General features: G+C 38.6%; 1 long non-coding RNA gene across 1 annotated transcript; it reads left to right on the top strand.

The window, feature by feature from the left end:
* The first annotated feature begins 1,396 nt into the window (after positions 1 to 1,396).
* Positions 1,397 to 12,189, top strand: LOC124257433. The gene is made up of 3 exons (XR_006893270.1): positions 1,397 to 1,474; positions 9,470 to 9,520; positions 12,093 to 12,189. It is a non-coding gene; the product is annotated as an uncharacterized LOC124257433 (long non-coding RNA).
* Positions 12,190 to 21,383: the final 9,194 nt, after the last annotated feature.

Here is a 21,383-nt window from a genome sequence, read left to right as displayed (position 1 = left end):
ATACCATTGACTTTGTGGATCAACTCCATCTACCCTGAGCATGGATGGGGAAATCCAAGAATGCCACTAGTCGACCAAGGCTCTGAGCTCATGGAAAGCGTACGATTAGCGGTGTAAGCCCCATTTAATGGTAATCAAGAACGTTCGAGCGCACTAAATCATCAAGCGTCTGGAAAGCCGTTTCTTTCTAAAATTCAAATGATAAGAAGCTGCCGTAGTTCACTGTTTCGTATTTAAATGATGCCATAGCGTTTACTGGTTCGCGAGTCATTATATTTATATTTCCGTATACCGTGTTTGCAAGCTTGCCCAAAGCCATATTTTAATTTATCTCAAAGTGCTATTCTGTACTCATGTTCTCATACCAACCAGCCTGAAGCCGTATTCCTAAATGGATGAAATGTATTTTGTGCAGCATTCTACACTCGTTGAAACCCAAAGTTTTACATGTAAATGATTTGTAAAGGATGTAATGGTATAAATATAGAAATGGAGAACATTTTGATAAATGATCCTAACCAATTATTTTCTATGATTGATCGGTTGTAATGGACCAATGAGCAATTTTTAACCAATTCCCAACACTACTAATTATGCATTGAAATGGGAACAATAATTGTCATAAGTCTTAACTCATCATCCCTAATATCAGGGAAGAGTAGGAGATAAATAACAAAATAACATATATGGGATCTGGAATATGATATGTAATCTATAAAGGTCATGTCCATGGTTAAGGTCATAGATGTAAAAGGCATCTTCCTGATGCTTGATATGAAGGAAATTATTGTTGGTGTAAGTTGGAACATATCAACGTTAGGGCAGAGCCACAAACACAGAACAGATGTATTGGACTTGCAGGTTCCCACTCACTGGTCAGGCAATATATGCTCAGCTTTTTTTTGAACTGTTGGTACCACCACAATAAACTGGTAGTAATTCATGAACACTGTATGCCATAGTCACAATCAGACAATTGACCCCACTTTTGTTAGGATTATAGAGATATTTTGCTAGTTTCCCATTTGGTAACATGCATGGCTGAAGATGTATTTATATTTTTCCATTGAGTGAATCAATGTATTTGACAGTTCACATCTTTCACTGTCATGACACCTTAACAGGTATGCTCCTCTTTGGCAGTGTTATATACTGTAGTTAGACTTTTCTGTTTTGATGTTACATTTTAACCTCAATTGTCAAATAAGGCATTTTTAAGTTAAATCTCAACATCTGTGTCTATTTTGTGCATCCCTTCATGGTTACCAGAAAACATAACACATGGATGCAGTTATTATTTATATTATGGCATTAAAACAAAAATGTTTGTGTGTATAAATAACTTCATATGTTTACAGGTTGTTCACCATACCATCCCATGTTGGGTTGCCCCAGTCCAGATCAACAGTTTGTTGAGGAAAGCTTTGAATTCAGTTGATGCCTATTCTTGCTGTGAAGAGGAGCAATCTGAACTGTATGCAGGGCAATTCGTTGAATTTTTAGATTTAGCATTTAATTAGGCAAGTGGGCACATCTGTTATCCCATGTCATACAACAGTGCTGCATCTATATAGGTGAAAATAGATCCCCAGGAAAAATCCCTATGTTGAGTCAGGTGACCAGGAGGTAGCCAGTCTTGTAGACTAGCTTTATGGTACAGCTGAGTAGTCTGATGTTAATTATAATGCAGAGTCAATTATAAAGAAAGGTACAGCATCATACAAACATTAAAGGACTGATGAATGCTACATTATTATGATTATTATTATTATGAATTTATGACTTCAGCCTTTGCTGTCAAATGCAAAATCAGTCACTGAAAAGTACCAGGGTACCATTTCTAATTCAAGGGCATTACAAGGTATTGGAAAGCTTTTAAGAGTAGGGAGGAGGAAAGATTTCCTCGTAGTCATTATTATGTAACTTGTGCTCATTAATGCTTTAGGATTAATGGTATGTTCTCTTTATGTTTACACTTCTGGGTGATTTTATGCACCATTGAAAGGGAAAAAGGATGTAGATTTCTTGTGCCCCCTCTTGTTACTCTTTTGCAAAAAAGCTATGATTTAAAATCAGTTTGACAAAGTGTATTCATATTGTATCTTAACATTCCCATGTTTTTATGTATTTTTTTTATTTGTTCCTATAGTCAAAGGTATACAGTAACAACAAACACCGAAAAAAGGTGTAAAGATGTAATTATGGATTTGTTGCTGAATATTGGCATGAGTGAATTCCATTTAAGACTTAAGACTGAATTTATCAATTTATTTATCAATTTCATTGTTTCCTTGAAAATAAAAGTTTTGAACAGAAAATATCTCTTTGATGCCATTTTATATTTAATGAATTTTGGAATTGATTTTTTTAGGATTTACTTAAATTGATATGTTTTTTGGCAGAGATAATGATTTGATTTAGTAATACATCATTATGTAATGTACCAAACCAAATCAAATATTTTGTAATGTTTATTTTTCATGGTAAATAGTTATTAATTGATTTCGAGATCATTCCAGAATTTTATGGTTTCACAACAGTCCTAATAAGCACAACAAATGCCTCAGTGAAACATCATTGCAAACTAACGGTAGACAAATCATTTTCAGTCAGGTCTCCATTTTGAATAATTATATTTTAGTATAAATAACTATTTGCAGAAATGTGTATTGAAAATAAAGAAGGTTAACATCTTTCAATACATGTCAATCAGAAGAATATCATGAAAAATTTTGTCATTTTGTTTAATATATACAGCCAATCAAATTCATTGCAATCATTGAATATCATTTCCCATTTAGTACCAATCACAAGTTTTTGTCATTTTAGTAAAATCGGGAGCTTTTTACACTTTTGTCATTAAGTAATCTTGAACCCTTTGAGAAGCAATTTTGTTTATTTTACTGATATATTTTAAACTTATCCTATCTCAAATTATAAGTAGGCATAGATTGCAATAAGCACCATTCTTAGACTTCCGACCATCTGAGTCCCGATTAACGGGGCTTCACTGTATTTTAAATTTATCCTATCTCACGGTAGACCATCTCTTCTAAGACCACATGTGGAAACGCGCTGTCAGCTAAGTTGAGTCAAATCTAACTGGCTCTCTGACTCCGCCCTGACCTCTGTCTTTCACCCCAAATAACATCAATGCCTGTCAATCATCCATCAAAGCGTGCGGCCTGCCTAAATGACCATCACATGACCACCTCTACTGGTCATTCTCTTTCTTTGGTCGCCACGCTGTGTGGACGGTGTTGTGGTTAAGAGAGGTTTTTCTTTGTGTTTTTCTACTATGGGAAAGCCAATCACCACGCTTCAAAGAAACACAAACATTGTGATAGATGTAATAGTAACTATTCGGCAGCTGACCCCTCATAACTCTTTGGCGTGGATTGCCATGAACGATGCAATTGGTCTAAACGCTAGTTTTATGTGTTAACCTGACGACGCATGCATTCTTCAGAGTATCAAGCCGGTAGCTAGCAGGCTAAGGCAGATAGAGATCGAGGAATCCATCGAAGGTCCATCGGAGCCGGCGTTCTAAATTAGATCGTACGAATAACAAAATCTGCAATACGTTTCTAAATCCAAATCTCCTAAAGAAGATTTTCTGTGCTTCAACTGTTCTGACCCCATTTGTCCAGTTCTATTACTTTGAAGATCTCGCCACTTCCACGATTGTTGTTTTGTCCACATCTGACATACAACCATGGCCATCCTTGTTGGTAAATGTGACTACAACGCCTTAATGGGTCAGAGGTTGCCACTACTCATACTCATTACATCACAAGTGACGGGTTACAGGTAGCGGTGCGGTTTTCAACCAGAGCGGGCGCTACCTCGAGTGACGCCTCATTAGGACAATTATATACGGGCAGAGCTTCTTGTCACGGATCCCATCGCATACTCAGAGCTCGCCTCTTCCAGTGTGGCTTTGATGGATTCGGGCGCTTACTACCAGTTCGGCGCTCTACTGGTTCGGGCGCTTTAACCCTGGTATTCCTGGTTCGGTGTTTACTCCAGGTTCGGCGCTTCATGGTTTTATGCTTTCTCCCAATGAACCTGGTTTGACGCTTCGCATCTGGTTCGATGCTTCCTTATGGTTCCTCCCAGTTCGGCGCTTCTCCCAGGATTCCCGGGTTTGGCACCTCATACTAATGTTGGTCTTGGCTCGGCGCTTGCTCATGGTATGCACGGTTTGGCACCCTTCCTAGGACTCCTGGCTGCACTCACTCCTGGTCCGGGCTTCATCCTGGTTCGCGCGCTTCCACCCGGTTCGACGCTTGCTTCCGTGTTCAGGGTTTGACGCTCTCCTGGTGCATGCGCTTGCTCCGGCCGCCTCCTCGGGTTTTGATCGCCTCCTACTAGTTCGACGCTTCATCATGCTGCTTTTAATTCAGCCACTTCTGCCACGTCAGCCCTGGTTCGGGCGCTTACTCATAGTATTATTGGATCAACGCCACCCAGGGATTCCTATTATGAAGTTTCACCATTGGCCACTAGGCTCAATGCTTACTTATGGTGTTCCTGGTGCTGCACGATCTCAAGCTACTGGAGGGTTCATGGTTCAACGCCTCTCAGGTTTCTCAGCCGCTACTCACACAAAAGCCATCATCTCATGTGGGCGACTCAATCAGATGTATGTTCATCCTCGCCGCGCGACATACCTCATCTTCCTCTGGGGCTGCTGGCACTTTCATCAGTTCCTTCTGCTACAGTTTCGACGGGCAGATCTGTTTTGCCGCTTTCCTGGAATCCAGTGTCTGAGGGGCAACGCCTCAACCTATGGACTTTGATGCCTTTGTGTTGGCGTAGCATCAGGAGCCAGTGTCATCTCCTGTTACTCAGTCATCAGGGATTTCGACCACGCCAGCGTGCCTGTGCAAGAGATTCTACGCTCAACAACGCCAAGCCTATGTCTTCAGGAAGTATGTCTCTTCGGATGTGAGTGTGGATGCTGTTGACTCACCTCAGCTACTTATCTGGATTGCTGATGACCTCAAGGCTATGTGAGTACTGGCGATGACATTTTATCCAGTTTTGATATGAAGACTGGAGACTTTGGTTCTATCATGTTCCTCCTCGACCGGTGCATCACTCAGCTGACTGCGCCCCTGGATGAGGCTTTTGCTAGTTTGAGGAAGATTAAAGATGGTTTTGCTGCGCCTCGCCTCAACTTGGCATCGGCTCATGTACATGGATTGTCATCTATGATTGCCTCCTCCAGTAGATGATGATATCACGCTTCGTTTGGGACTTAAACAGAGATTATTCGCCTTTCTGGTCAGGACCGCGGAACTGATACATTTAGATGCGCCCATAAGGAAGATTATGGCTCCATTGAACTTAATGTTGACAACTACCAAGCGTGGCCATGTTCATCGCGACATGCGCGCTGCCCATCAGCAAGCATACATCCGAAGTTGCAGGAACAATTCCAAACCGTCCCCAGATCTCTTTTTGCCTCATTTCTTCTTCTATGTCACGGGCTATGAGGCGAGAGGACCGCTATAATTATCATCCTGGGAAGACAGATTCAGAACGGACCAGTTTCACCCACCCTGGTCGGCAATTCTTCTGTTCAACGGGACGCATTAGGGAAGTAGCCAAAGAGGGAAGGATGCCCATCTACAAGTCTCGGGTCGAATTGTTGAGGTTCCAGCAACTACAAGTGGAGCAATCAATGAGACAGCGACTCACCAGCTCACTATGTCCCGACTAATCCGACCTTCGCCGGTTCCCACTTCTTTTCGTGGAGGGGTTCCACGGAAGAGGACTCCATCGAGTCGCCAACTAAGAACTGCCACTGCTCCACGATCAACTTCCACTCACCGACTCAGCCCACCTCACAGAGACATGATAGGCAATGACTTGTTGACATTGAAAGGCCACTGGGAGCTTCCACCTCCAGTCGCATCTATTCAGATTTCCCCTGTAGGGAGGCTGACTTGCTCCCAATTGGACAATTTTGGGAGACCCTTTACGCCCTGTCCATGTTAACCAAGGGATTCCAGTTACCAGTCATCGGGAAACCTCCGCCACAATGCTTCCGATCGCAGAACGTGATCCCAAACAAATAATCGGCTGGTTCTGTGATCAACGATAAACACTTTACTCAAGAAACTTTATGATCGGAATCCCTGGGTCCGCCCCACCAATCCAGGGTTCTATTCTCCAATCTTTCTGGTGCCCAAGAAGATTCGACAAACTGAGATTAATCTTCAACATGAAGACTTTCAACGAAATTTCGCAGCCCCGCCATTTTCACTACGATATCGGTGGCACTCCTCAAGACAATTATCAAGCCGAGACTGCATGGTCAGTTTGGATCTTCAGGATGCCTACCTCCACATCCCATATTCCTGGCGATCGCGAAATTCCTTTCGGTTCATCTTCGGTGACATCCACTATCAATGCATGGTTCTCCAGTTTGAATTTCTTCGCCCCGGGTTGCTTTACACGGGTAACGGGGCTTATCACCAGTTTTCTTCATCGCAAGAGGACAGTGTTCGAGCCTACATCGCACTTCCACTGCATTCAGGCACAGAACGATCATGCCCTTCTGGTTCGCCAACATGAAGTTTATGTATACAGCTTCTTTGCCAATTAGGATGGTTAATCAATCTGCAGAAATCGAACTAGTCCCAATGTGCCACTTCAATTCATCGGAGCTGTTTTCGGCCACACAGGTCAACAGAATGTTTGTCCCGGATCGCTTTCTGCAGATACAGCGTTGGTCTCCCTAGCTCTAGCTGCTAGCCAGGACGCCCGGCCAATGGCAGGAACTCCTAGGCCTCTTTGACGCCGGGCTCAGAAGACTCATGAGGCAAGTCCTGTACTACATGTAGAGAAGGTTGATGATTCCGCTACTGACCACTACTTTGAGCAATCACGCCAGTGAAGTGTTGATCCCGGACACCTGTATGGTGGTTTTCAAAGCCGCTCTGCTCCTAAGTCCTTTCTCACCTTTGGTAAGTTAGGAGATTGGTACTCGAACGCTAAACCAGTTGGAGCAACCAGGCTATTCCTTCTTTTCACCGCCTTCCAGCGCAGGTCTGTGGGGGATACTTTCGAAGCAGGGACTGGGTCCAGATTAAGGTCCTGGACTTTAATTCACTGGGTCACCTGATAAATCGCTGGGTGTATGGGCCTCTCTTGCCAAACTAAGGCCCTTTTTGCTTGTCAAAAGTTGGCGGCTGAAAACCACATTAACTCGAGCCCACTCCTTAGAGTTTTGTGCTGTATAAGCCAAGGGGTTACCTGAAAAACACACAAAACAACAAAAACATCTCAAGTTTGAGTTTGCATATCGAGTTGGTGCTTTCTCCTGGCCTCCTTTGAGTTATATAAGCGCTTTTCCCCGGTGGTAGTAGTAACCGGTAATCTGCAACCCGCCTACCAACCGTGGGATTATGCATACCGTGAGATAGGATAAGTTTAGGAATTTGAAAATTTTATAATAAATTGTATATTTATATACTTGTCCTATCTCACACGTTGGATTCACCCGACCTGCCCCACATCACAGATTACTGGAAGCTCCAAGACGAGAATGACAAGTAGAGGTGGTCATGTGGATCGTTTAGGTGAGCCGCACGCTTTGATGGATGATTGACAGGCATTGATGTCGGGTGCAGGCAGAGGTCAGGGCGGATCAGAGGCCAGTTAGATTTGACTCAACTTTAGCTGACAGCACGCTTCTCACATGGTCATGGTCAGAGAAGAGAGAGATGGTGCATACCGTGAGATAGGATAAGTATATAAATATACAATTTATTATAAAATTTTCAATTCTTTTGGTAAACATTGATATATGAATTGTAGGAAGGAATGATAACTGTATTTTTAATAACATTTTTCCAAATATCAGGTCAGATTTGAAGTAGATAGTTATAGTCTAATTGTGTCCCTCTTTATTTTGTATTGTATCTTTAACTTATCAAAGGCATAAATCCATGCTCATCACATACATCTTTTACTGTCAATAAACCCTTATACGCCCAGTGTCTAATATAAGTGTTTTTATGATTATGATTGAGCCATAATGGTTGTGCAAGAATGTGATCAGTATTGTCAGAATCGGCATTAACCTTTTTGCAGTAATTGTTCCATGCTTTTAAACATCTTTCCAATAAGGGTTTTCAATGTTAAGTATTTTGTGAATATTTGCTCCATACTTGAAGATATCATTATAAGGTATATTGAAAGGATTATTGTCGGATGATTTTTTACAGTAATTATTGTCTAAGAGTGGGATAATTTTAGAGCTTCAATAAATGTTTTATATCAACCATACCCAGTCCCCTTCAGCCTTTTAATCTTTTCATTGTGATTCTTTTATTATATCATTATTACCATTCCAAATGAATTTGAAAATATCTTTCAAGAAACTTTGCTAAAGCCATCTGGAGGATTAGGCAATGAGCTTAAAATATGTACTACTTTTGAGAGGGCTAATGTTTTATGACAGTAACCTTTCTTATCAATGTTCCTAAGGTTATATGATCAAGCTGGATTGTGTCAAATAGTTGTTTTATTTAGAGAATGTGTTATTGCCATAGATTTCAAATAGGAATATAACACACACAAACAAACACACAAACAAACAAACACACAAACAAACACACACACACACACACACACACACACACACACACACACACACACACACACCTAAAAAAACCCACAAAATTATGACAGGGTCATAGGTAAATTTCTAATAAAAAATTGCACTCGACTGATTTTTATGTCACTGGATGAGCATTGGTTGATGGTAACTTAGTGGTAAATAAAATCATCACTGTTTAAACAAGTTCATGGTCAGCACAGGTATGGATGGTATATAGTGCCTAAATGCAAGAGGTAATTCGTTTAGAGTATGTGATGAAGCATTTGTTGATATTTAGCAATTTCTAGAGCCAACAAAGAAACAGTACATTTTAATCCATTTACAATGATCCACTCTTATATGAACCCATGAAGATAAGGGTTAGAGTTGATCTTCAGTAACCCATGCTTGTCGTGAAGAGGCTTAATTAACAGGATCAGGTGGTCAGGTTTGTTGACTTGGTTGACACGCCATCTTATCCCAATTGGGTAGATCGATGCTCATGCTGTTGATCACTGGTTTGTCTTGTACAGACTCGATTATTCAGAGACTGCTGCCATATAGCTGGAATAGTGCTGAGTATGGCGTGAAAACTTAACTCACCTACTCACTCTTATATGTACCTCTGAAATGAAAACATTGCTGATGCCTGATTTGTACCAAAGTAGGTAAAATATCATATTTTTTCACATGTATTGTCTTAACAGACTCATTGCCAGATGCAAAAGAAGGAGAAACCCATGACAAAAAGGTTATTACAATTTGAGACACTTTTAAGAAATATCATAATGGTAAGCATTCCTTTATGCTAAAGGAACATGTTTGCACTTGGTGATAAATAATTTTACTTTTCAGGAAGGGGAGAACAGACTCCAAAGAAGAGTAGATGTGATGACACCAAGAAAGGTATTAGCTGATGGGTATAGTATATGGGACTAATAAAGTCAAGATGAATCATAATTTGGTATGCAAATGCTAAGTATGAGGTTGTGTCAGTTTCTCATTTGGCTTCAGATATGGCATTTTCTCACGTCATTCATTTTTCTGAAATGGTTTATTGTCTCAGTTGATAAATGCTACATTTGTACATACATTGAAGAATATTTGTGATACTCATGAAAATGTGTATGGGGAGGGGGGAATACTAGAAGGTACAAACTGTAAAAGAACTGGAGCTATAGGCCTCATTTTGTGATCTTGAAATTTTGAACAAGAAGGGCAGCTAACTGCATATCTATTGCACTGTCTCAAAACCACCAAAATGAGATCAGTCTTGAAACATTTGTAAAAGAAACATGAATGTTTTGTTTTGTAACAGTGTAACGATGCAACATGTTACATCTTGGTGCAGAATAGAAAAAGTGGATATGTAATGTCCGCTTAAGTGAACGCTCATTATTTATGGCTTTTGTTACATTGGGTTTTTTTATTTATTTTATTTTATTTTTATGTATTTATTTATGTATGTATGTATGTGTGTGTGTGTGTGTTTGTGTGTTTGTTTGTTTATTCATTCATTCATTGTGATGCTTCAGAAAAGGTAGGGTAATGTAATGTCCGTTTAAGGGAACGTTCATTATTTATGGCTTTTGTTACATTTTATTTTTTTATTATTTATTTATTTTTTTATTTATCTTTTATTTATTTATTTATTTATTCATTGTGATGCTTCAGAAAAATTAGGGTAATGTAATGTCCATTTAAGGGAATGTTCATTATTTATGGCTTTTGTTTGTTTGTTTGTTATTTATTTATTTATTTATTTATTTATTTATTTATTTATTTATTTATTTATTTATTTATTTATTTATTTATTTATTTATTTATTTATTTATTTATTTTATTTATTTATTTTATTTATTTATTATTTTGTTTGTATTTATTTATTTATTTATTTATTTATTTATTTATTTATGCATTTATTTATGCATTTATTTATGCATTTATTTATGCATTTATACCCCTGTGCATTAATAAGGCACCACCCTATTTTGAAAATAAAATGTGATGCTTCAGAAAAGTTAGGGTATAGCCATCAATTTAATCAACCTTTAGTTAAAAAAAAAAAAAGCTTTATCCACTGACAGTTTTACAGATACCATAACCTTTTCTATTTTTATGAAAGAATATGTTGATTAAAATGTGATTGGACTGAAATTTTACCCAAAATAATTATTCCTCTCCTGCTCAAACTACACAATTGAATTACGCTTTTGACTAAGAATAACAATTCTGTTATATACCAAGATGACATTTACACATCAAGTAAGCTTTTAATTACGCATAATCAGGAAGAACCCGAATGTCAAAGATTCAGACATTTTTCCAACAATTCAGATTGCTACTTGACAAAATCTGAAAAGGCCACATTAATAAGATTTTGGAATAAATGTGTTATGATTTTGAGTTTATTGTAATGAATAAACACTTCCCTTGCCGGATACTGATAATTACAGCTAAAATCTGTTTGTTTTGTTTGTAAAGCAACTTTTAATGCATTCTAAAATTTGCCTTTTTTAGTTTGACTGTAACTTTTCCTAAATCTTAGTTTACAAACTTTCATCCATTCACAATAAATAACGAATGTATAGGCCACACAACAATCAATTATTACTTTCACTTTTCAAAACACCTGTTTTTAATATGGGCAATTATCCTCATCAAAATTCAATGATGTTTTCTGCTTTTGAAATGTTAAATGCTTGCTCTATCAAATCATAAAGGTTATTTTTGGAAAGAGTTGAGAATTTTATTTCAGACAAAATTAATTGGTAGAAATAGAGGGTGGTGCTTGTTTTATGCACAGATGTTTATTTATTTATTTATTTATTTATTAATATTGATTGATTGATTGATTGATTGATTGATTAATTTCACTCTTTGAGGGGTGGGGTGGTGATGATTTTAAGGGAGGGGTCACCCGCTTTCTCTGGGAGGTAGGGTAGTCGTGGAATTTTGTACACATGTACCGGAAGGGCAGCAATTTTGTACATAATTATATTTAAATTATAAATATACAAATTAATGTGGAGGGGGGGGCATAATTGTATTTGTACATGGGAGGGGGTCACTTTGTACATAAATTTTAATTTACTCAGATTGTACATGCTTCTCCATAAAAATCATCAAACTCTCTCCCTCCCCCTTTGATTTTTGTTGGACTTAAGTTTGTACTGCCAAAAGAAAATTAGCTTGCTAATGCTATTATTATCTCATTGAAACTGACTGTTGCTATTTTTAACAAGCATAAAACATTAACTGAGTTAATGTATCTCGCTGATGTATAACACAGTTTCCCAAATATGACCAAATATTGTGATGCAGGTACATGATATACATGTATGGTAGTTCACCTTTGTCCAAGCATTCGTCAAGAATGGTACAAGAATCTTATCAAAACGCCACACTTAAAAGAAGTTGTTATCCATAAAAAATTGTTCAATATAAATAAAAACACTTCTATCTTTTTGTACTTCAGAGCAGCCACATATTACCTCGAGAGGTTAACCGGAATGCAAATCAACAGAATATGATGCTGACCAAGTACCAGGAAGAGGTGTCCCCATCACTGTAGACTCCACAAGTGATGACAGTTATCTTGATGGACTACAGGAATGATTCAAGTGCATTCATTATGCAGTTTACAGATTTGTTTGATGTATTTTGATAATTGTTCTGGCATTCTGATGTCAGCTGAGTAACACCTCCATAATGGAGACAAATTAAGGAACTTCTGTTTTGAAGCAGTAAAATAGTCTCAGCAAGAATTTTTATTTATTTTGCCAGCAGAACAGAAGTTTCCATTAATTTTCCCTCACAAACATTTTGTGCTTTTCTGTTCCCCATTTGTGCTTATTGTCCTGCTGAACAATTGGACCACCTTTCCAGTGACATTTTTTTTACACTGCATGACAATGTGATTTATAAGTATGATTTGATATAGTTTGATGGTTTGATATTAGTATATGTGGCATGTAGTAAACAATGGAATAGTAAAGTTATGCCATATTTCTTGTATTTCATGATACTGGCTGTTATATTACTTTTGTGATAGTTAGTACTTAATTAAGGCTGGACATACTGGCAACTAAGTCTCTGCATGTCTGCCATGGAAGGCATGTAAAACTGTTGCCCTTTGCGAGAACGAAGAAAGTTTTATATGTGTAATTCATGATATGTGAATAATGTCTGACATGTGATGTTACATCTAAATATTTAATGTGTATGCTGTTAGTCTTAGAAAAAGAAAATTACCCCATCTTGAAATATTCAGCTTTGTCAGCCTTTTGTTGCTCCAGATTTTGCCATATTTTGTTTCTGGAGGACATTTTGTGAAATGTAGTTACCTATCATGAGTTCATACCAAATCATTTGATAAAGGTAATAATTTATAAACAAGATGTGCAGCCCAGTGAAACAGTGTTGTTTCCGTGAATGACTACAACACAAAGATTAATTTAATGAGATTATTCTTCATTAGTCCCGGGAATTGTTTTGGTAAAATGTTCATGTCACAAGACAACACAGGTTCTAAGAAGGAATTCACACATGCATAATTAAACATGACATGTGCCTTCTTCTTCAAATGGATACCCTGTTCTTTGAAGGTTTTGGTCATGATCATTAAAGTTGATGTCAGTGTTCATGTAGCTGTAAAACATGTTTCACTTATTATTACTCATATATGATGCAAGGTATTCCTTATTTTCATGTCTGGTTATAATTACTGCCATGTTTAATGTTAGTGCTATGTCAACATTCAAGGTGACATTTGAGGTGATTGTGAGTGAGTATGGTTTTACACCACTTTTAGCAATATTCCAGCAATATCAATGACGGGGACACCAGAAATGGGCTGTACCCATGTGGGGAATCAAAACAGGGTCTTCTGGGTGATGAGCTTAACATTTTGTGAAATGTGACTGTAATACTTTGTATTTATATCATAGACTTGGTTATTGTTGGATTTTAATCAGTTGTATGGTTTGAAATTATTCTTGTAACACTTGAAAATACTTTAAGGAATGGGGTGTAGGGGATGCTTCTGTTTATGAAAATATTTTCAAATAGTTACCTTGGTTTGTTTACTAGTTTATATTTTCACAAATATGATGGGTGTAATGTTCAATGCCATACATGTAACCTCCACGATTTACACATTTCACGCTGGTGAGCCAATGACATTACTTCAATTGTTTGTAAGAGTCTTTCAACAGACATAAAGATATGTGTGTGAACCAACTTAATGAGTTCGGGTACTACATATAATTACATTTCATAGTATTCTTCTTGCTCTGTCCCATTTCAAGACAGGCTGCTCTTGTATTTTAGCAATAAAACATCTTTAACAAAACTCATTTCTTTTTGTCATTTTATGGGGAAATCTGACAATGGTCAGTTTTATCTGCTCAGTTGATGCTCTACAACATTTGTGAATACACAAACAACTAACACCATGCAGGATTTGATGGATGTCTATACTTGGACAGAAAATTTCCACTGTGACATGTTCACCTTGCACATGCTTGTCTATGTTCAGCTGCATAAACTTATGTGACGCCACAGGCATTGGTTTGACTCCCTACCCCAATGCAAATATATAAAGTTGATGCCCTTGATTGGGATGTGACTGGTATAATACTGATAGAGGCATCATAACCAACTATCTCTCATTTCACACTATTTCAAAGATGTCCAAAATGTTTAAACTTCTGATATCTTAAAAATCACATAACACATTTGCATCTTTTACCTTTAGTAAACTGTGCTAAAGGTGTCCTGTACACATTGCTTCTCATGCATGCTGTATAAGCACACCTATATTTCAAATTTAGACCAGACCAATTCTATTTCTTGTTTTACGTATCCTCCAGTTGTATTTTTTCAAGAATACTTAAAAGAAATAAAAGTGAATTTTCCCTCACCAAAAATAAAAATCCTAATGTTTTTATTGGTCAAAATGTAAACTTACAAGAAATTCTTCTGAGGACAAAAATATGTAAAACAAGAAATACAATGGTCTGGCCTTATTGATAAAGAACATGGCACATAACCTCAAGAATTGATTACCAAACACCAAATTCAGGGAAGACCTGCAGACAACCCTCCACCCTGCTAAAAGACTGAGTATGGGTTTACACCACTTTTAGAAATATTCCAATATTATGGCGAAGACACCAGAAATGGACTTGAAACATTGTACCGATGTGGGGAATCGAACCGCCTTTGGCATGACGAGAACACTTTAACCACTAGGCTACCCCCACCCCACCTAAAAGAGTAGAATTCACACTCTCTCAAATTTTCTAAAGTTACACACTCACCCTGTGTGCATAGTGGTAACAAAACAGGCTCTGTCATGACTTAAGATGTATTATATTTTATTTATTCTACAGTTTATGAATGTACTGATTGATTAAAGTAAAGTGCAATTATGACTTGACAGATTGATCAACAATCATTAAGAATGTGGGTGACACATAACAATCCCTTCCTCTGTCAAACTCTTTGAGACAATGATACATACCTGAGAGAGAGAGGGAGAGGGGGAGAGAGAGGAGGGGTGTCATCAATTTTGAATACATGCACTTGGTGTTTTCATGAAGGAAGAGGGGTGGGGTGGAACTGTTATTCACATTGTACGTGCTTCTCCATAAAAATCATCATCACTCGATCCCAGCCTAGCTATACATTATGAACGGTCCCTTGCAAATTTTCGATCGAACTTTTAACAAACATTTGAATATTGCTATATTTTCTTTAATATTTATAAATGGTAGTATGGAAGGAAATGCTGTTTTTGTTATGTTGTAGGGGAAAATGCACTCTCATTACACGCTATTCAACTTTACACGACTCAGCAGAAGTAAAGACACTTCCGTGTTCAAGAGAGAAGTAGTGCGTACGAAACACGTATCACGTGGTCAAATAAGCTCCGCCCACTCATGTTTATTTATGATTTCTGTGCACTTAAGACCATTGTGCGTTTAAGGGCACAACACACGTGTGGTAGTTTACGATGTTCTGCCTTTATCCGTTATTTACATGTTATAATCAGAGGAGGAACTAATTAGGTTTATATTGTTCTCTGATGTTTCATTTACGGACTACTGCTTCGGTCGCGGAGCGGTTTCGGAGATTTTACGGGTGCATTTATCAGTTTTCAAAGTCGACATTGCAGATTTGATTTGGGTTTGGATTCAAGCAATATTATATTTGTTTGTGATTACGGAAACACGAATAAGTATACATTTCCATTCCTTTCTCAGCTGCCAGAAAAGTGAAGGTAGAATTTTTTTTGGTTTATGGATGGTAATGTTGGGAAAATATGTGTAATTTGAAAGTAAACTCCCCACAGGTTCCCCACTACCCCTCCATTAAATGGTAATTAAAAACCTGGAATTCAATGCCAAGTACACATACGGGACAGCACATGATTTATAGGATAAGTTAGACTTGCACAAGTCTCTAAGGTAATAATTAATAGTTTAAACGATAATTTCTAAACAATATAAAAATCTGACAGACTAGCATCCTGATACTATCCGCTTATCTAGACTTGCCTCTTTAAAGGACAGAATTAAGTATACATTCGTGGGTGTAGCCTTCAGTACAGATAAGGATAATTATCTCCTAAGTGTGCAGAACCACTTTTCATGTGTTGTTTTGTTGACAACTATTTTATTACCCTTTGAAAATATGTGTTTTACCCTCCCCGAGTGACTGTACATATGTTTTTAGAAATGCCATCTGACCGCCCCACTCCCCCTGTTTCTCCTCCCTCACCCGCTCTCTACTCGCGAATGTATTTCTATGTACAAGTATCGTGGAATGTAAGAAACGCACGTAAACACTTGTAAATTTCTCAATGCTCCAGTCGTTGTCTACATTTGCAGGGACAGTGGTCTATAGTATTATGATACATGTTTGTTTAGATAATGATGTTCTGCAAACTGGCAGACATATTATCTTGGGATAGTTTATCGTGTGTAACAGTGATAACATCACGACCATCTCAGGTGATAGAGTCATCAACAATGTCTATTAATAACGCTACTTATCATCCCACAATACAAGCAGATAACAAATAGTGAAACCGCACGTAAAATATAGTTTATAACGTGAGCATAACTCTGACTGTTGTTGCACCAACCCTCGATTATCCAGTTTAAGTTGTAGCCATCCTGTTACGATAGATTAGTATATGTACATACTGGACATATGATTCACTACATAACTGAGGCTGACGTCAAGCTGACTCTACTGTTATCAAATTGTGGTTGTAAATGACATACCTAACCCGCGGAACGTGTTACTTGAATAATTAAAATAATTAATGGGATGCTATTTCTTAAGGAACATCCAAACTTGTTTCTAATGTAGTTTTGGTGACATATAATAGTTAACTGACAATATGTGTGTTTGTTGTTTGTTCAAATATCCAAAGTTATGTAACCAAACCAACCTCATATTTTAAAAAACAAAAGAATGATTTTTATCTCGGTATAACTTGAATATGTTAGTAGTACATCGGTTCTCACATGTATTCATGTGTGGAAATCGAAATTGATATCAATAGTAGTGTTTCCACTGATCGTCAAAAACAGTTTGATTTCAGATAGTGTGGTACGTAATGGTGCAACATTTCTAGCCTGACACCAGTAAACAAATCAATTAATGCTTGCACGAAGTAAATTGTCTGTAGAAGCGGGCAAGCTCTGTTCAAACTGACGTAACTAGTCAACAGGGGCGGACCACCTTTGGTCCAGCTGACGTAACTAGTCAACAGGGGGCGGACCACCTTTGGTCCAACTGACGTGACAAGTCTGTAGAAGTGGACTAGCTCTGGTCCTACTGACGTGACAAGTCTGACGTAACAAGTCTGTAGGAATGGAGTAGTTCTGATCCAGCTGACGTAACAAGCTGTAGAAGTGGACCACCTTTGGCCCAACTCGCGTAATCAGTCTGTAGGAGTGGAGTAGTTCTGATCCAGCTGACGTGACAAGTCTGTAGGAACATACCAGCTCTGGTTCAACTGATTTACCTTGTCTGTAACAGTTGATTGACTAGAAGACTAGCTGATGTACCTAGCCTCCAATCGTCAACTGGCCATGGTTCAACCGATTTAAGTGGTCTTAAGAAATTCAAAAGAAAACGAATGTGTTCTAATGGATGCACTCCACGCTACACCAACACGAGGTCGATACATCACCTGTGTTTCCACAGTAAAGGACGAAGGAGTCGTTACACCTACCGAAGACAGTCTATTGTCGAGTCTGTTTACTGAAGAGGTTGAGGCGGTCTCTCAAGGGGGCTGTTCACACTAACATTCACCACGTGTACAGACTATGTTAAGGACTTTCCAGCTCCCCTGCTGGTACTAGAAAACTAATGATAGCAGTTTCTACTGGAGTGTAAGTTAATGTTTGTTCCACACAGAACTGAAAAACTCCTCATACTGTATTTTATCTTTATGATCCATTGCTATGATGCTAACTTCCTGTAACATGGAACAGAGTCCTGTCTCAAGCCATTATTATATTCAGCTATGATGATTGGGTGAGTGAGTGAGTGGGTCTGGGTGAGTGAGTGAGTGAGTGAGTGAATATGTCTTCAACTGCTTTTAACAAAATTCCAGCAATATCACGGCGGGGAACACCAAATAGGGGCTTCACACATTCTACAAATGTTGGGAATAGAACCCTGGTCTTGGACGCAATGAGCGAATGCTTTAGCTACTAGGCTACCTCACCGCCCTTCAGCTATCGTGCGTAACGCAATATGTGCTTAACTTAGTCCCAGTACTTAAACAAACAATAACAATTTTGACACAATAATATCAAATAATTTTTCATCAGATATTTGGTAATTCAAAGAATCAGGGGATCAGACAGCGGGACATGATTGATTCTAACGTCGTGGTTTTAATCACTGGCTCGTCGGGTCCAAGGTCGAAAATTTACAGACCACTGTCATCACCTGGAAAGTTACCACCACAAACGACCAAAGAAAGAAATGACCAGTGAAAACAGCTAGCTATAGGAATTTGAAAAAATAGACATTAGAATTATCAGCAGGATGCATTAATGTTTTGATATGGACGTTTTTAATAAATGCTTATTAAGTCATTTTCCACAAGTACTACACACCGAAAGTATCGTTATCTCACATGTGTCTACAGTGGTTAACAACATTCGAAGAGTTTGGCTGCACGTCAAATCATAAACGAATGAACTCAATTAACCTGATATATCTGTATGATACCCCTTCAACCCTTCACCCACTATCTCCACCCACGCGCTGCGACACTGTCACAGGCTCGGCAGGGCTGCGCCATGGGTCCCTTCTGACACCTGCTGGATTAATTATTAACGTATTTGTGCTTACATTTTCAGATTATGGAATAAAAACACAGCTGCCATTTGGTTGACGAAGGCCCCCAAGGGAGCTCTAGCTGCACTGTACGGTGTACAGTCCTTTCTGCGGCAAGGATTATCGGGGGGTAAGACTTCAAAGGAGAAACACGAATTATTTGTAAGAGATATATGACAAACGATTAATGGTGGTTGTCAAAACACACATACAAACTGAAGTAAAATTGACACTGTAATCAGTTTAGAACAGCAGGCTTATTTGGATACAGTCTAAAATGAAGAGATCTCTATAGGCAGTATATAAACTAACAACGCATTTTAATGTGACCAATAGCTTACTGCGAAGGGGTAGCCTAGTGGTTAAAGCATTCGCTCGTCATTCAATTCCCACCTTGGGCTCAATTTGTGATGAAATTGCTGGACTATTGCAAAAATTGGCTTAAAGCCTTACTCACTACAAATTATCCGTGAGGATCCGGGTTAGAACTGGTCTTCAGCAGCCCATGTTTGGCGTAACGGGATTGAGTGGCCAGACTCGCTGGCTCGGTTCATGCATGTCATCGTATCCCAACTGGTAGATTGATGCTCATGATGTCAATCACTGGATTGTCAGGCCCGAACTCGAGTATTTACAGATCGCCGTCACATAGCTGGAATATTGCTGAGTGTGGTGTTAAACAATAAACCAACCAACGAACAAACACACAATACTCACTACAAACAGCTTGCTTTCAAGCTCAACGACACGGGTATTTTAGGCAATGAAGAGAGATTCACCGGTCGGACGAAAATCATTATTGATCCTGTCTCCTGTCTGGTGCCGCAGAAATACTGTACATGCACAACGGAATATCTTGGAGAAAGTACCGTTTGGCAGGGGTTCATTCATGGTGCGGGCATGCCTCTCACGTGAAAACGTGACCTAGTAACGATCAGACAAATATCTGAATGGACAACGGTAAATCACTAACACCCAAGCCAGAATCCTGAAAATGACCAAACTTGTTAACGTCAAACAACCATCTTTTAACACTACAAAATGAGTCTTTTTCATGTCTGCTTCTCTGAATAAACTACAGGTTTGCGTTCTTTTGTGTTTAATTTAATTGTCATTTAATTATTCCTTTGGGGTCCCTTTATCCAAAGAGTAAGTTAAATTGAGGTTTGGATAAGTTTCTTTGCTGTTATTAATGTTAACATATTAATACTATGAAAAATATGGGAGTTGCGATACTTTTTTCCTGTGTATATATGTCAAGATTCCAGTACTCTTGTAAGTAATTTTCTCTTCCGTGTCAACCACGGTTCACAATAAACAACTTTGAATCCCCACCCAAAGCTATTTTCACAACACTTGCTTTGATGCGCTTGGTTGCTTCAGAATACATGTTAAATGCTTGGTTTGCGGTGACGTGGGTGAAGACGTATGGATCTCAAGTCATGTTGTAACATTACACGTCGACGTCAATACCCGGAAAAAACGACGACGCACGTCGTGACACTCAGCCTACGTTCAATAATTCTGCACTTGATTTTTCAAAATAACACACACACTCATCTCCTTCCAGTTCAGTGGCATGAAACTGTTAAAGTAAAATTGTAATGTAAAAGGTGGAAGGTACAAACCCCAGCAGTTTACTTCTTCCTTCCTGAAGAAACATAGTTACCACTTCCAAAACCATTTTCTCCTGATCTTATTCTGCTACTGAGTTTAGAGGTGACGAAAAGGTTATGGGGTCCATACATTTATGCGGCATACTTGCCAAAGTGAGTCAGTATTTGTTTCTTTAATATTTCCAACATGCAATTGAAAAGATTAGACATGCATCAAGAGAAGTTACCTGTCTAACTATTATTAGGATTATTTTTACGGTGGGGTAGCCTAGTGGTTAAGGCGTTTGTTCGTCACGCCGAAAACCCGGGTTCGATTCCCCACATGGGTCCAATGTGTGAAGCCCATTTCTGGTGTCCCCCACCGTGATATTGCTGGAATATTGCTAAAAGCGGCGTAAAGCTAAAGTCACTCACTCACTCGATGCATTCACTTCGTGACGCTCTAGAAACAACAGACCAGCTCTGTGGTCTAGCGGACAGAGCGTCAGCTTTGAGGTCGGTGGTTGGATCCGCTCACCTCGACGTACCAAAATACCTTAAGAATGGCGCTTGCTTGCAACCCTGCCTGGTGCTTGGCACGAATTATACAATAACTGGTCGTCTTGGAATCACTATAATGTGTTACATGTTACACGTGCTATCTTACCACTACAAAAACGCACATGAAGCACGGTGCCATGTATGGCAATAGTTTTGAATGAGAAGTTAGAGCCAATTTCAACTCAGCTCATGTATCGGTTATTGACAATTATCGTTGATAACACACATGAGCAATATCAGTA

Source organism: Haliotis rubra, unplaced genomic scaffold (assembly GCF_003918875.1).
Source record: "Haliotis rubra isolate DU_JTF1 unplaced genomic scaffold, ASM391887v1 Scf66, whole genome shotgun sequence".
Lineage (NCBI taxonomy): Eukaryota > Metazoa > Mollusca > Gastropoda > Lepetellida > Haliotidae > Haliotis > Haliotis rubra.
This window is presented reverse-complemented; position numbering and strand designations above follow the sequence as displayed.